The sequence below is a fragment of the Schistocerca serialis genome, chromosome 5, assembly GCF_023864345.2.
Source record: "Schistocerca serialis cubense isolate TAMUIC-IGC-003099 chromosome 5, iqSchSeri2.2, whole genome shotgun sequence".
Taxonomy (NCBI): Eukaryota; Metazoa; Arthropoda; class Insecta; order Orthoptera; family Acrididae; genus Schistocerca; species Schistocerca serialis.
The window spans coordinates 46,734,403-46,747,981 of record NC_064642.1 but is presented as its reverse complement, the minus strand read 5'-3'; the positions used below and the strand labels follow the sequence as shown (position 1 = coordinate 46,747,981).

The 13,579-nt window shown below is 44.5% G+C and overlaps 1 pseudogene; it reads left to right on the top strand.

The window, feature by feature from the left end:
• Nucleotides 1–10,742: 10,742 nt before the first annotated feature.
• On the top strand, nt 10,743–10,860 carry LOC126482732 (5S ribosomal RNA; annotated as a pseudogene).
• Nucleotides 10,861–13,579: the final 2,719 nt, after the last annotated feature.

The following is a 13,579-nucleotide window of genomic DNA, read 5'->3' as shown; positions in this document are numbered from 1 at the left end:
ACACAGGCAACAGAGCATGCACAATGTCGGCACTAGTACAGTGTATATCCACCTTTCGCAGCAATGCAGGCTGCTATTCTCCCATGGAGACGATCGTAGAGATGCTGGATGTAGTCCTGTGGAACGGCTTGCCATGCCATTTCCACCTGGCGCCTCAGTTGGACCAGCGTTCGTGCTGGACGTGCAGACCGCGTGAGACGACGCTTCATCCAGTCCCAAACATGCTCAATGGGGGACAGATCCGGAGATCTTGCTGGCCAGGGTAGTTGACGTACACCTTCTAGAGCACGTTGGGTGGCACGGGATACATGCGGACGTGCATTGTCCTGTTGGAACAGCAAGTTCCCTTGCCGGTCTAGGAATGGTAGAACGATGGGTTCGATGACGGTTTGGATGTACCGTGCACTATTCAGTGTCCCCTCGACGATCACCAGTGGTGTACGGCCAGTGTAGGAGATCGCTCCCCACACCATGATGCCGGGTGTTGGCCCTGTGTGCCTCGGTCGTATGCAGTCCTGATTGTGGCGCTCACCTGCACGGCGCCAAACACGCATACGACCATCATTGGCACCAAGGCAGAAGCGACTCTCATCGCTGAAGACGACACGTCTCCATTCGTCCCTCCATTCACGCCTGTCGCGACACCACTGGAGGCGGGCTGCACAATGTTGGGGCGTGAGCGGAAGACGGCCTAACGGTGTGCGGGACCGTAGCCCAGCTTCGTGGAGACGGTTGCGAATGGTTCTCGCCGATACCCCAGGAGCAACAGTGTCCCTAATTTGCTGGGAAGTGGCGGTGCGGTCCCCTACGGCACTGCGTAGGATCCTACGGTCTTGGCGTGCATCCGTGCGTCGCTGCGGTCCGGTCCCAGGTCGACGGGCACGTGCACCTTCCGCCGACCACTGGCGACAACATCGATGTATTGTGGAGACCTCACGCCCCACGTGTTGAGCAATTCGGCGGTACGTCCACCCGGCCTCCCGCATGCCCACTATACGCCCTCGCTCAAAGTCCGTCAACTGCACATACGGTTCACGTCCACACTGTCGCGGCATGCTACCAGTGTTAAAGACTGCGATGGAGCTCCGTATGCCACGGCAAACTGGCTGACACTGACGGCGGCGGTGCACAAATGCTGCGCAGCTAGCGCCATTCGACGGCCAACACCGCGGTTCCTGGTGTGTCCGCTGTGCCGTGCGTGTGATCATTGCTTGTACAGCCCTCTCGCAGTGTCCGGAGCAAGTATGGTGGGTCTGACACACCGGTGTCAATGTGTTCTTTTTTCCATTTCCAGGAGTGTATTTTTCTTTATTTTGGTAGTACTGTCGTTTTACGTTGATGACACATGTTTTGTTTACTTGTTATATATTTGCAATTTTCAACCTGCTACGTTAGTTTCGTTATCGTTGCCATACTGTTAATCATGGCTGCTCCTCTGTCTGTTTGCACCAAAGAAGAGCGTTCAGTCATCCGTTTTTCGTTGTCGGAAGGCGTATTCAGGGGCCGAAATTCATCGAAGACTTTTGGTACAGTGCGGCAACAGTGTTTTGCCACAACGGAGTGTCTACGACTGGATTGAAAAATTCCGAAATGGTCGCACAAGTGTTACGCACGATGAAGGAGCCGGACGACCGTTTACTGCCACAAATGAAGAAACCATTGAGCGTTCACGTGAAATGATTCTCTGAGACAGACAATTAACTATTAACGAAGTGGCATATCGTTTGCAAATTAGTCACGGTACTGCCTACCAAATTATCCACAACAGACTTGGGTTTCATAAAGTTTGTACAAGATGGGTCCAAAACAACTCACACAGTTGCATAAACAAACGCGCATGGACGTGTGCAAAAAACATTTGGATCGCTATGCTAACGACGGAGACAACTACTTGCACAGGATCATTATTGGTGATGAATCCATCATTACGAGCCGGAGAGTAAACGGCAGAGTATGGCATGTAAACATCCAAATTCGCCGTGCAAGAAGAAGTTCAACACCTAACCGTTCGCAGGCAAATTGATGCTTACTGTGTTTTGGGACGCACAAGGTCCAGTACTGCAACATTATGAGGAAAGGGGCACAGCAACAAAAAGTGTACGCTACAGTGAGATGCTTACTGCCGGACTAAAGCCTGCAATTCAAAGCAAACGATGAGGATTGCCGTCCAAAGGTGTTGTGTTGCTGCACGACAATGCCTGACCTCATGCTGCTGCCCACACTGCAGAAACGCTCCAGAAACTCAAATTTGAAGTACTGAATATCCTCCATTTAGTCCCGATCTTGCCCCTTCTGAGTATCACTTGTTTGGTCCACACAAACAGGTATTAAGGACCCGTCGATTTGCCTCGGATGAAGCAGTGAAAGAAGCGGTGCATTCCTGGCTCGCAGCTCAATCGAGAATCTCCTTTTATGAGGGGATCAGGAAGCTTGTACAACGGTGGACCAAGTGAGTTGAAACGAACGGAGACTATGTCGAAAGATGATGTTCTTGTAAGTTTTATATTTGATTACAATAAAATTTTATAACTACTTTGTGGATGATAATTGACTTACCCTCGTAGCATAGCGGACGTCACATATTACGACAGTGTCCATGTAAGATAAAGAGCATCTCACGTGGAAATGGTATGTCAGTCCCCTGACAATCTGTTGGGCAATATTACCTAAATTTTTCTTTCCTTCATCAACATCTTTCTGAAGTACCGAAGCCTTGGGAAATACTTGCAGATACGTTTCCCCACTCGACTTTTTATCCTCTTTACTGGGCGACTGGAACAGCCAGTGGTTCCTGCAACCCACTGAGGCAGAGTTTTAATGACATTTTTGCTTAGACGTTTGCCTCCTCTAACAAAAATTTAAAGGTGTTTGTAGACGATCAGACGTGTCACACATGAAAAAATTTCCCCCTTTGTACGCAGGGTGGACGAAGACTTCGGTGCCAGGCTGTTGTGAAGAGATAGCAACGAAAACGTGAAGATGGGCAGGCGACACGCAACTGACGCGGCCGCAGTTTCGGAACAGTGGGACGGAATCGACCAGCAACCGCGACGAGAACGCGTTTCGGCCAGGGGCCAGTTTTTTGCGTTACCTGTGTAACCCATCTTCGTCACATATTTGAAAGAAACAGGTGTTACGATAAGACAGATGACGTGAGACTTCTTATAAATCACTGTTTTTGCAAGAAAGAAAATTGCGTGTGAGTAAAAACTGTCCAAATTTTCCACGGGCCGTTCATCCTGCTAACCTCTATCTCTAATACGACAATGGTACGGGGGAGAGGGGGGGGGGGGGGAGTCAAATGAAAATATTTAATATTTTTAAAAAATTTTTATTAACCAAAAGTGAATCACGAATGCACCATTTTCCGACATAGTCTCTCTGTCTTTCAACACACTTCCTCCTGCGCGTAGGAAGTAGATCCATTCCCTTGGAAAAAAAGAAAAATCTTTCGGTCGTGGGCGAAGCCACTGGTGCGCCGCCAGCTGCACCTCTTCATCGGAACGAAATTTCTTTCCTCCAGCCGCCTCTCTGAGAGGTCAGACATGTTGTAATCAGTCAGTGCGAGGTATGGTGACTATTCCGAATGTGCCAGAGTATCAAAACGCAGGTCATAGGCAGTTGCCATTGTTTCACAGGCAGTATGAGACCGAGCATTGTCAAGTGAAAAACTGACAGCTGTAGACAGAAGTTCATGTCACACTGGAAGTCGAAGCTGATTTGTTAACACTTTGCCGTCCGCACGTCTCGTACAAATTTATTCGCTTGGCGTCGGCAGCGTTAATTCGGATTACATGGCTTGTCGCCGGCCGTTCTAGACATTATCGGGAGATTATAAATTGTTACGTTTTACTAATCTCATCGTTAGTTCTCATAAGTTCTCAACCCTGTTCCCCTAGTTTAATGAAATTTCGAAGATATGCATACGTAAATAAATACAAAATTTGTTTGTTTCTTATATTTGTTTATTTGCCTTGTCTTTGGTACTTAATATTTCTCTTTCATATGATATGCAGCAAAACAGTCTCCAAGATGTAACTCAACTCCACAAGACTTGCACATTAAGTTTATTGTTCTTTCTTTGTTTTTGTAACATACATGGTAGTTTCTTCGTTTTCGTTTATTGGTTTCGGAAATATGTAGGCGTATTGGCTGGTGTTGCATTACGTGACCGGAAAGTCTCAACCGGATCATGATGAGACGTACGCGATGTAGTGGCAACCTCCAAGTTTTGCTCCGCGCATTCATCGTAAACAATCGTATCGTCTCTTTCGTTTGCCATGATGAAAGGGCATAAGAACGTATAAAAACAAAAAACTTGTTGACGTGTGTAACTTATTGTTACCTCAATAAAACACCAACAGAATGCAAAACCACTGTGGTGTCGCCGGCCGTTGATTGCTATTTCGCGCACGACACCACTGTGGTGTCACCAAACGGCAGAGTGTTAACATGTTGGAATTGATGTAGTGTTCCAAGACAACGCCTTGTTCATCCCGAAACAGAGTCCGCAAAACCAGAACTGCGTTCGGAACTCCTTCGGTTTTGGTGATGAAGAATGGCGCCATTCCTTGCTTGCTCACTTTCTTTCGGGTTGGTGGACGGGAACGCAGGTTCTGCCTCTTATAACGATTCTCACGAAGAAGCCACCACCTTCTGCTTCAGAGCGCCGCAAAAATTCTTCAGATACGCCAACGCGTCTCTCTTTCACCTCTGCAATGAGCTTAAAGACAATTTGCGAAACTTAAGCGTGTGAAAATTACCGAACTATCAGTTTAATAAGTCACAGCTGCAAAATACTAACACGAATTCTTTACAGACGAATGGAAAAACTAGTAGAAGCCAACATCGGGGAAGATCAGTTTGGATTCCGTAGAAACACTGGAACACGTGAGGCAATACTGACCTTACGACTTATCTTAGAAGAAAGATTAAGGAAAGGCAAACCTACGTTTCTAGCATTTGTAGACTTAGAGAAAGCTTTTGACAATGTTGACTGGAATACTCTCTTTCAAATTCTAAAGGTGGCAGGGGTAAAATACAGGGAGCGAAAGGCTATTTACAATTGGTACAGAAACCATATGGCAGTTATAAGAGTCGAGGGACATGAAAGGGAAGCAGTGGTTGGGAAGGGAGTAAGACAGGGGTGTAGCCTCTCCCCGATGTTGTTCAATCTGTATATTGAGCAAGCAGTAAAGGAAATAAAAGAAAAATTCGGAGTAGGTATTAAAATTCATGGAGAAGAAATAAAAACTTTGAGGTTCGCCGATGACATTGTAATTCTGTCAGAGACAGCAAAGGACTTGGAAGAGCAGTTGAATGGAATGGACAGTGTCTTGAAAGGAGGATATAAGATGAACATCAACAAAAGCAACACGGGGATAATGGAATGTAGTCTAATTAAGTCGGGTGATGCTGAGGGAATTAGATTAGGAAATGAGGCACTTAAAGTAGTAAAGGAGTTTTGTTATTTGGGGAGCAAAATAACTGATGATGGTCGAAGTAGAGAGGATATAAAATGTAGGCTGGCAATGGCAAGGAAAGCGTTTCTGAAGAAGAGAAATTTGTTAACATCGAGTATAGATTTAAGTGTCAGGAAGTCATTTCTGAAAGTATTCATATGGAGTGTAGCAATGTATGGAAGTGAAACGTGGACGATAAATAGTTTAGACAAGAAGAGAATAGAAGCTTTCGAAATGTGGTGTTACAGAAGAATGCTGAAGATAAGGTGGCTAGATCACGTAACTAATGAGGAAGTATTGAATAGGATTGGGGAGAAGAGAAGTTTGTGGCACAACTTGACCAGAAGAAGGGATCGGTTGGTAGGACATGTTCTGAGGCATCAAGGGATCACCAATTTAGTATTGGAGGGCAGCGTGGAGGGTAAAAATCGTAGAGGGAGACCAAGAGATGAATACAATAAGCAGATTCAGAAGGATGTAGGTTGCAGTAGGTACTGGGAGATGAAAAAGCTTGCACAGGATAGAGTAGCATGGAGAGCTGCATCAAACCAGTCTCAGGACTGAAGACCACAACAACAACAAAGCGTGTCATGAGTGATGTGATGTGCTGAGCTATGACTGATGTACAGGTTTGTCGCTATTTCATACACAGTCATACGACGATTTTCCATCACAATGGCTTGAACTGTTGCAGCAGAATACGGTGTCAGAGCACTGTGTGCCTGGCTCGGGCGCTGAGCGTCTGTCACAGAAGTCGCGCCATTTCCGAACTTCCTAATCCACTCATACACTTTCTGCAGTGATTGGCATGAATTATCATACTGGACCTTGTAACACTCCGGTTTATTCTACTGACTTATCCCGCTCGATCGGGATCTGATAGCAGCCCAAATAGATAATAATTAATGTGACCGTGTACCTAATGGGGCTGGCAATCGGATTAGACTGCTACGGAGTTGTTACATTCCATTTTGTCCTTCTCGAATGCTGTAATAATAAAATGTCTGGTGGCCAGAAGAACAACAACACAGCTTCATTAATCAACGACCTATATTCATCACAAAAACACAAAGTACGGAGACAGCCACTGCCTTCGTCGTACAGAATTAATAACGGCTAATCTCAGCACAGGCCCTTTAGTTATTCATCATCGTCACACGCAATTTCAATCATTGTAATCCAACACTGCAATCCAACACTGCAATCCAAATGATGCCGGCGCGGTAGACGCGTGATTACAAATATCGGCACAAAAATATCACTGAATCGCACTAGTAATTATACTTTTTCACTTTCCCGAATATTCCTAACACAAAGGGGTTAAACCACGGCGATGGCCACTCCCTTTTGTCGGTACGGTCTTGCATTCCAGCAACAGACCTCCACCCGGCTCGGCCCACAGCGCGTACCACACTACTGTCTCAACACTCGCTCTCGCCACCCGACGCACACTATCGATTGTTTGTCCTGTCGACCTGTGCTGTCGCAAAACTTATAGTAAGGGCCTACGGACCCCTTACAACCTTTATTCATCGATGGATTTCAGTACGTTTCGTACCTATAGTGCTCAGAACACGGGTTACAGAACGCGGTTCTTCCTTCGTACATGTCGCAAGCGGGGCAACCATTTTGAACTGGTGGCCGCGTTTAGTTTGTCAGTTGTATGCTGTTGTAGGTCATTCCTTACGGGATTCCTTACGTCATTAGTGACAGTACTACCGACTTACCAAATGTCGATTTTTAGTTACACTACACTTTTAAGGTTTTCATTTCACCCCCTCGTGAAATTTACGTTCATACTCCCCGATAAAGAGAAACAAAACAATAGCAAGAAAAATAAATTTTCTGTTTGCACAATTCGGATTTGCGCTGTAGATTTTTTGTGTAAACGTCGGGATGAGAACTTAAAGTGTTTCTTACTAATATGTAATTTAATTATTAATCTCTTTACGACGGTTGCACATAGTAGTATAATGCTTAGAGAATAGATAATCACGAGCTTCGATTGTCGCTGCCCGCTGTACGCCTAATGGGTCAGCTACGTAAACGCTTTGCACCGTTACCTTCATTTCTTTTGTAGCTCTCGCATTCGCTTGCCACTGAACTCTTTAGACTTTTTGAATTACTGCTGACATTAGTTTTCCTCTGACTTGCAGTTTTCATAATTCCGCGCATATTTACGAATAATGTGAGACATCTTTCATTATTTTGTAATTTTCAGTTGAATAGCTATTTTCACTTGCATTTCGTCGAATGTTTTCATTCACTCACTCTGGGCCCTAGAATGCTCAGAAAGCTCTTCACAAACGCGTTTGGCTTGGACACTGATTCTGATTTCACACCAAAATCAGTGTCCTAGCTAAACGCGTTTCCAAGGTACAACAATTTATAACTTTACACAAAGCTAATTCATAAGAATCAGGCGCATGCCCCGACACTGGAGATATGACGTCACAGGCAAAACAAATTCTGCGCGGCAAACTCTTAAGACAGAACTATTCGCTGTGAACTCAACTACGCTTTAAGCATTATTAGCGTAGCAGCTATTAGGAATTCAAATTTGGTGGTACTCTGTCACAATTTTTGTCAGTTCCACCGATGAGAAAATATACTTTTTCACGTAAAAACATTTTGACATGCTTGAATTTTATGAGAGAATTAGGTGAACAACAATGCGCATCAAAAGTTTACTTCAATGTCAGTTGAAAATTAGTCCAAACACTAGAACAATGGTTGGGATACCTGATTCATCATTTAAAAAGATAACCATCCTGCCATATATCAACGCTCCCTGTCAAATAGTTGCAACAGTATTTCCGGCAACACACATTTTCCACCCGCACCTCATTGTTGCTTAAGCGAGGTGGCGCGTCATTACCTGAACACCTCGCTCTTTTCCAAATTTAAAAGACAATCTAGATGTGCCACATCGAAACAGGCACGTCCAAATACCACGAGCTGACGCACTCTCAAGAAACTGTTCTTCGTTTACCGAATACAGGCAGAGTTTGATAATTAGCCAATCTTTTAAAAGGCGTTCTGTTAAAACATCTAATTTTAACTGCAAAAAAAAAAAGTAAAGGTTTTCACCTTTCTCCTGTAGAGGTCGCCATTTCCAGAGGAGATGTGAGAAGTAAGCGTCTTCTATCCCCGTTTTCTAAGGACCGGATTGTTTCAATCGAGGAAACCGATATCCGAGAAAATAAATGTCACTTTAATGGAATTCAGCGCTCTTGACCGACGTAGAATGTAATTAAGCGGAGAGCCACTGGCGCTGAAAAGAAATTAAAGGCGGAGAGACTGGATCTAAAATGCCCCCAACTGCACGGGGCAAAGTGCCAGCAAAGCAGGCGCCTCCATTAAGCCTAGAAAAACGTTTACAGTAGATGGCGCGGCAGAAGTCGGCAAGAGACAGTGTACGGAAGCAAAGGTGGGCGATGTTCGCAAGATCCAAAATAAAATTGTAATTAAAGTACCTCTACCGATTGTAAGCGGACCATAATTCGTTCCGTTTCAATACCCTTAAATTGATTTGCCAGCTGAAAAAAACCAGGATTTTTAGCAAAAAAAATGATTAGTAAAAAATCGCCCGGGGCGCTTTAGACGAAAGAAGTGAGGTTTTCGGAGCGAAGATTCGTATGTGTCTGGCGCTCAAAGTTTATAATTACTGTATACAGTCAGTTCTGACCTATGATGGTAAGAAATTTACTGTATAGGCAGAAACAGTTCGCGAAGTTGGCGTTGCTCGGTGATCAATCTAAAGATGAAAGTTGGGAATTATTAGAACAAAAGGAAAACAAAAAAACCTGTCAGGGAAGAGACTTCTGAGGAAGAGACAGCTGACACAGCTATAGCTGTAGTGAAAATTAAATGTAAGTGGGCGGGACATGAGGCCCAGCGAAAGTATGGTACATGGACGAAGGAATTCTTGAGTATTATTCCCAGAAACACATCTATATGATTACTCTACATCTACATCTATACTACGCAAACCACCGTGAGATGCATGGCAGAAGGTGTCTCATTGTAACACTTTGTCATCACAATGGATATAGCAAATTTAAATTCAAGATTTGAACGACGACTTGTGGTGTTATCAGTCGACAGCAAACCATTTCCAGCATGCCCAACTTAACAAAGTGATGCCTTCTGGCTTGTGGGTTAAGCCTAGTTTAGACGTCAACAATGGGTTGCACGCAACTTTGCTTCCGGCCACTGCGCGTGGGCGGCGTACGGTTGCGCAACTCGTTGGTGAAACTAAACACTTTCGACTTGTTCCAACTTTGTCGACACTTGTTGCACGAGTCTTGAGATTAGGTTTGTCGGTAGAGTGGAAACAAATTGAAGTATGAAGTGGAGAACGGAGGAACTTGTTCGCTTATTGGATATGTATGCTAGCCATAAGTTGTTTCTCTTATTTCAATGATGTTGACTACAAAAACAAGCAGCATGAGACCGTCATTCGCGATTTGAACACCGACAGATTAAAAGTGTCTGAGCTAAACTCATTCAGTTAGCAAAACTCATTCAATTAGGAGTGCATATACGTACAAATGAATTAAGAAAAATACAGGCATGCAAAACATCTGACTGTCTAACATCTCACTTCTACAAAACTAAAAACACGTGGTTCGAGGAAAATTGTTAACAGAAGGAAAAGTTACGCAAATGCGAAAAGGTTACTTCTTCATCCAATATTCATTTATTTAAAAGTCATAGTAGTCCTTCCCATTCCAAAACTGATACGACTGAACTTTGTTGCCACGGTACAGATTCATCTTCAAGAAAATAATTAGGAAACCACTCTCTCCTTAATCCTACATACTTCGAAAAATTATTGTAGCTTTGCATTTATACTTCCTGTTTCTTACTGGGAAACTCCATTATCGACATGCTCCTGGTCTGTTAGCTGTGGTTGTACATTTTATTGGGAAGCTGTTTTTCTCTGGCGTACTCGTACGTGTAACCTGTCAGTTTTGTCAACTATTTCTAGGAGTGGTGGTGTTGGCTTTTCATACAAGCGAAATCTGGAAACCCCAAACGCATTTTTCACAACATAGCGAGTTACAGTCTTTCTTTGAAACTCAGTGGACCATCTGTTGAAAAAGGCTTAATTACATATGTTGTTAATGTAAATTCTCTATCAAGAACTAAAACTGAACCTTATAACAGAACGAGAGTTCTGGACTCTAGATAGCATGCAACGTGATTTGTAATTTCAGTTCTGGCAACGATGCATCGTACAGTGCAATATTTTTCTTTCTTCCTGCAGTATTAACTGCCAACGGCCTTGCCGCAGTGGCAACACCGGTTTCCGTCAGATCACCGAAGTTAAGTGCTGTCGGGCTGGGCTAGCACTTGGATGGGTGACCATCCAGTCTGCCGAGCGCTGTTGGCAAGCGGGGTGCACTCAGCCCTTGTGAGGCAAACTAAGGAGCTACTTGATTGAGAAGCAGCGGCTCCGGTCTCGTAAACTGACATAAGACCGGGAGAGCGGTGTGCTGACCACATGCCCCTCTATATCCGCATCCAGTGACGCCTGTGGTCTGAGGATGACACGGCGGCTGGTCGGTACCGTTGAGCCTTCATGACCTGTTCGGACGGAGTTTAGATTTACCAGTATTAACTATCTAGAAGAAACGTGGACTGTTCTGGTGGCATTCCAGGATAATTAAAATAGCTACTGTCAGCAAAATCGCTGAGCAACCGAACGAACGTTTTTTTCGTTAGTCAGGAACCCAAACACGTTTCTCATTCCACTTCTTAAGCATCGATTTCATGCAAACAGGCATTACCTCCGTCACCTTCCTTGCAGCTGTCAAAGTATACATTTTAGACGCGGTTACGTCACTCACAAAACGACAGAACTGAAACGAACGCTGATGTGTCCATGTCTAAAGTAATGCTACGAGTGGAGCTTCGTGTAAACTAGCCCTTAAGCGTAGTTTACACGACGAACACTTTCGGAGTGTTCCAACTTTGGCGACACTAGTTACATGAGTTTTGAGGTTATGTGTGTTCCTAGAGTGAAAACAAACTGAAATATGGAGTGTGGAACGGAGAATAATGTTCGCTTTTTGGATATCTATGCTTTGCATAGGTGTTTGTGGTATTTCCGTGTTTCCGTGAGGCTGATTACCAAAATAAGCAATGTATTGCTGCTCCTGAGACCTCCACATGCGATCAGAACACAGAAAGTTTGACAATATCTGAGCGGCAGGGCAAAATTTATTGAATTAGAAGCAGATATACAACTGAATTTAATAAATACAAGCAAATGTAATTCTAGCTGTGGAAATACTCTCGTCTACAAGACTAAAATCCCATTGTTCTAGTTAGCTGACTTTTTTTAAAGAGGTATTGTTGACAGAGAGGGAAGACTACACAAATCAAGAAGCTGCATTCTTTATTTAATATTCATCTATTTAAAACGTCGCAGCAATGCTCCCCATTCACCCATGTTTGAATTTTGAATTATTGCCACTATACAGATCTTCAAGAGAGTAGTTTGCAAACCATTCTCTTCTTAATGCGGCCTGTTCGAATAATTACTGCTGTTAATGTTAATAATTATTACTGTTAATGTTAATAATTATTGGTGTTAACGAAAAAGTGTCATCACCAACTAAATCCGCATCTAAGGCGGGTACCAGGTTGAGATTCATTGGAAGAGTGCTTAGAAAATGTAGTCCATCAACAAAGGAGGTGGCTTACAAAACACTCGTTCGACCTATACTTGAGTATTGCTCATCAGTGTGGGATCCGTACCAGATCGGTTTGACGGAGGAGATAGAGAAGATCCAAAGAAGAGCGGCGCGTTTCGTCACAGGGTTATTTGGTAACCGTGATAGCGTTACGGAGATGTTTAATAAACTCAAGGAGCAGACTCTGCAAGAGAGGCGCTCTGCATCGCGGTGTAGCTTGCTCGCCAGGTTTCGAGAGGGTGGGTTTCTGGATGAGGTATCGAATATATTGCTTCCCCCTACTTATACCTCCCGAGGAGATAACGAATGTAAAATTAGAGAGATTAGAGCGCGCACGGAGGCTTTCAGACAGTCGTTCTTCCCGCGAACCATACGTGACTGGAACAGGATAGGGAGGTAATGACAGTGGCACGTAAAGTGCCCTCCGCCACACACCGTTGGGTGGCTTGCGGAGTATAAATGTAGATGTAGATGTTATTATAGCATGCCGAGTGTTCTCGACTGTAATGCACGCAATGTGATATGTAATTTCAGTTCTGGCGAAGTGCTTCATGTATTACACTATCGTTATTCCTTATCGCAAAATTAACTCTATTTAGAAGAAACGTGAACAGTTCTGGTGACATTCTAAGATAATTAAACGAACTTCTTGGGTCTTCCATTACAAATTATTTCTGCAAGAATTGTGAGCAACCGTGCCGACGTCATTTTTTCATCCAGTCAAAAATCGAAACACGTTTCTTATTATTTTCTTACGCAGCGATTCCTCACAACAAGCTTCAACTCCATCACAACTCGTGCGACGTGCAGCTGCCAAGACTATCATTTCAGACACGACTCAGGAACCCACAAAGCGACGAAACTTAAGTGTAGACTGGTTTCGCCGTGTCGACAGTCAAACATGAAACCATTTGCATGCAACTCATTCCACGCAACGAGTGGCGCAAACTAATGTCGTCGTGTAAACTAGGCTTTAGTTACAGCGTTCTTATGCGAATGGAACAAGGAAGAAGGAGGGAAATGAAAGTGGTACACTCAGTGAGATGGCTTGCGGAGTATCTAAGCAGACATCTCGTTCGAATTTTGTTATTTCGTGCACACGCACTGCTGTCGCTACATCAGCTGCCGATAGCGACTTCGACATTATTTATCGCGGCGTCTTTGTGGGAGCGTCAGCCACGGACCGCGCACGAAGGCCGACGCTGGCGTGGAGAGAGGAGAGCTGCCGCCGTTAGTACTGCCGCCCTTAATGCGTGGGCGTTGGCGGAATCTGCCTCCTGCCAGAGCTCCGCTAATGCCCACTTAGGCGCACCCGGCGGCAACTCGTCCTCGCCGAATGCCGCCTGGCGTTTCCTACGGAGGACGCACGGTGTGCATACGTGACACTAAAATCCATTTGGGTCGCGGACAGTG